Genomic DNA, 4,445 nt, shown 5'->3' on the forward strand with positions numbered 1-4,445 from the left:
GTAGCTTACCAAGAGATAACAAAGGAAAAGCTGCTGGAACACAGCTACACCACACAGGCGCCCGTCTTGGAATCCTACTTCACCAGCCATTTTATTTCTGTTCTGGAATCACTTTAAAAGGCTATGTTGCTAGAAGCAACCCACAGGGTATTTGATTCTGAAACATGATATTGTATAATCAGAATGGTCTCCAAAATGTATATTCAAGGATAATGATGAAAAAAAAATTGTGCTTCAAACAAAAATTTAGAAGTAGAAAAAAAAAGCAACCACACCAAAAATACTCTGTGGAATGATGAAAATACAACAGAAATATGGGCTACACTTTTAATTTTCCACTTTGGGACTTTATCAAATGATATAATTTTGGTGTGTCCTAAAATGGTCTCTATTGTATACAGGAAGCCAGATGAGGTTTCAACAAGGGCTGGCTGTACTTGCTCTCAGATATATTAAACAAAAATTGGTTACCCAGTAGGTCAGATTGTGTTTCTGAATAAACAACTTGCTGGTTAAATACAGGACTTGAAAGCATCACGGTGACTGCTGGTTTGCTATTGTTTGGTTCTTCACAAAGGAGAGATTATGTGGAAGAACAGTGGAAGGAATAGAGGAAGCCTGGGTTTTGGAATAATATAAAAGGACTTAATTTGCACTTTTCAGGGAGGAAAGAAAAAATCGAATAGAAATAAAATTGATGTTCTAGGTTCAGGGACCCAAGCAGACCCATTGTTGATGACAGAAACAAAGATTTTATGGGAATGTGAGACTATCATCAAAACTTCAAATGAACATCTGATAAAAACAGTGGAAGGAACGTATCTAAGACAGGAGTCTTCTCACCCCACTGACTGGAAATTGAGATTTGCTTTATGTGTAATTTGTCAGTCCTGTGATGGACTTCTGCTCTGTACAATGATCAGCGTTCCCTGTCAGGAATCTGTTGCACGAAAGGAAGAACAGACTTATGTTGGGAGATTTCTTCTTCTTCTCCTTCTTCTCCTTCTTCTCCTTCTCCTCCTTCTCCTTCTTCTCTTTCTCCTTCTCCTTCTCCTTCTCCTTCTCCTTCTCCTTCTCCTTCTCCTTCTCCTTCTTTTTTCTTTATTTGAAAGCAGCAGAAACTGGAACCTATGGGAGATGAATACCATATTCTTAAAAGGGCATTGGGCAGCTCTGGCTCCTACTTAACCATTCATTATACCCTTCTTGGTATACTCTGCAAAATCAAACATTCCGCACTAAGTCTCAAACAATCACATTGTTTAGATAAGCATAGGTTATATGACTTGAGTCTAAACTGTGAAATTCGATTCCTGAGTTTAGGCCTGTGTGATTCTGCCCTGTGTATGCTTAAGGGGATTGTTTGTACCATTTAAGTTGTTTAAGCAATTGGTATGAAAGTTACTGGATCAGCCACAAGTTGTGTGTTTTGTTGTAGCTAAGACACATGCTGCTCACAAGCCTTGGAAAATGTCTATAAAATAATTTTTCTGTGTTTTATGTATTATAGATGGTATTTTACATTAAAAGATGTGAAAATTTTAAGACAAAAATTTAACCATTTTCAAGATAGCCGTGAGTTTGTATTCCACCCCCTGCCCCATCACCTGAGACCACACCAGAAAGCCAGCAAGTGGGAAGTACCCGCAGCCTGACAAAGGTAAAGGCTTCTAGACATCTGCTCCATAAAACAGGAGCACAGAAGAAATCATTAAAATCAACCCTTTTCAGACACTCGGAACAACTGAAGGGACATTATGGAAGAGCCTCTAAACTGAGGGAAAGAAAACAAGCATTGTGGGTTCTAACTTACCCCCATTTTGCCCGCTGATGCTCAGCTCAGCCAGAGCCTTCAAACCAGACAGAGTAGCACATGATTATAATCTCAGCGCAGGAAAAGGAGGCAGGAGGATGAGAAGGTCGAGGTCACCCTTGGCTACATAGCAAGCTTGAGATCAGCCTGGGCTAAAGGAGACTCTGTATCAAAGAAAGAAGTTGGAATAGGCAGTGGAGACTGCTGAAGAGATGGCTTGGTTGGAAAAGTGCTGGCCATGAAAAAGGAGGACCTGAATTCAGATCGCCAGCATCCGTATAAAAGCTGGGAATAGCAGCATGCACCTATAATCTAGAGGATCCTGGCACTTGGCGGACAGCCAGTCTAGCTAATTGACTAGTCTCTGGTCTCAACATAAGTCTACATGCACAGCACACACACACACACACACACACACACACACAGACACACACACACACACAGAGAGAGAGAGAGAGAGAGACAGAGACAGAGACAGACAGAGACAGAGACAGAGAGACAGAGAGACAGAGACTGAAAATATTGTTCAGAGGTACTCCATTTGCTTAGCATGCATAACACCTCTAGTTCCCAAACCACTAAAATAAAAGATTCAAACTAGCAGCCTCAAAACTGTATCTGTGGAAAATAGCTGCCACTCATCTCTTGAGACAGCAGAAGATTTGGAAGGTTTTCTTTCTTTTTTTTTTTTTTTTAACTTTTTACTGACATGTATTTATTTGTTCTGTAAATTTTTTCAGTGAGAGTGACATGGAGATTCAACATTGCCATAAAGGTACTACCTGTGATTCTCTCTCTTTCCTCCCCATCTGGCAGCTGTCTGGAAACTCTATATTCTAGAGTTGTCTTTATTTGACCTGACTCATATTCCACCCAGTAGGAAACTGTATCTTTAGGATGCTTATCAAAAGCATGCAGTGGTAATGGTGTAACGTTGCAGTTGCCTGTGGCAGCCATACACACCCAAACAAGCTGGAAGCTGGCCAAAATGCCTTAAAGAAAAAATTAGATTTCTACATGAACTTTCAAAATTTTTCCAGTACTTTCTTAGGGATCTAAAAGACTCAAACTAAGCCCATAAGTATGCCTAGAAATACCTGGGAAAGGTATATCTTCTTGACACTGGCTAACAATAAGATACTAGACAAGCAAGAATTGAAAAGGAGGCGTGATGAGAAGCTAGCCAGTGCTTTGAGAATGTATCCCTGCACATAGAATCCATCATCAGAAAGCAGAGAAACACTTGGTTTAAAATATCTAAAGAACTTTCTTTTATAGCTGGCCAAAGCTGGCACTAAGTTAACCTAACAGAAACATTAATGTTCACCCATGCAGAGAATGAAGGCTATTAAATCAGCAACAATGAGGAAAAGAGAAATGTGATTTTCAGAGTCACTATACTGAGCTATTTTAATTGTCCAGTAGTTTTTAAATGACTTACACAAAACCAAGAAAATGAGTCTATGAAAGAGGAAAAAAAAAAGTTGTTAATAAAAATAGTGTCTGGGGAAGCCCTAATGTCAGGCTTGTTAGTAAAAGGCTTTAAAGCAGATATCATAAATCTTTTCTAAGAAAAAAAAAGAAAACTCATTTCAAATAGTTAAGGGCAAGTCTGAGAACAATGTCTTACAAATAAGAAACTGCTATTTTTAAAGAACTAAACAAAACTCTTAGAGATGAAAGGTACTATGAATAACCAAAATTAAATTTCCATAGATGAGAAAACTTGGTTGGTAAAGTGTTTGTATAAAGCATAAAGACTTGAATTCGATTCCCAGAACCCACATGAAGAGGTACAAGGCATATATCTAGATGGTAAGACACTATTACTGAAGAAACCACACATTTTGGTTGCAGGACACAAAGAAGTCAAAGTGGAATTGACCAGGAAACTTTCCCCCTGCTGGCTAGCTTTCAGACTGCCAACAGGGGCTACGCAGGCAGCAGGGGGAAGAAAGATATCAGTGGTCTTTCTCAGCACAGGACCCTGCAGGCTACAATACTGGCTACAGAGTCACCAATCACCTTCTGATTACAGGAAAGGAGAATTCATCCAAAATACTGTAACCTGGTCAAGAACTCATGGCTGTGGAAAGAATAGACCCTAGATGTGGGAAGACTACTATTGCAAAACGATCATGATATCAAACGGCCTTCTGAATACTCATTTTTATACCCACAGACCTGGGCTACTCTCAGTCTTGGTCAGAGAAAGTTTTTGTTTTTCTTGTTGTTGTTTGTTTGTTTGTGGTAGCTGGCAGCCATAAATGCAGAAATTTAAAACTAGTCAAAGTGCTAAGAACCAAGGACTCTAAGTACCCACTTCTCAATGAGACATCTATATCACATATGCAACCAAGGCCCAGAGAACACCGCAGAAGAAACGGTGGAAAGGATGTAAGAACAGAAGAGTGGACAGGAGTGATTTGAAATGTCATCCGGACGTGACATAGCAATGGTATACATGAACTCCATTAGCTGCACAAGATCAAGGCAGTCAAAACTCCACCAGGGATGGGGAAATCAAGGCCCCATCTGTAGCTGAGAAGCCACTGGTTACTGCTGGCTGCTGGTGGAGGGAGAGTGGTTTTTCTTTGTGTATATGGCCACTGGTAAGTATATGGGCAATACT

The sequence above is a fragment of the Grammomys surdaster genome, unplaced genomic scaffold (assembly GCF_004785775.1).
Source record: "Grammomys surdaster isolate TR1022 unplaced genomic scaffold, NIH_TR_1.0 130, whole genome shotgun sequence".
Classification (NCBI taxonomy): Eukaryota; Metazoa; Chordata; class Mammalia; order Rodentia; family Muridae; genus Grammomys; species Grammomys surdaster.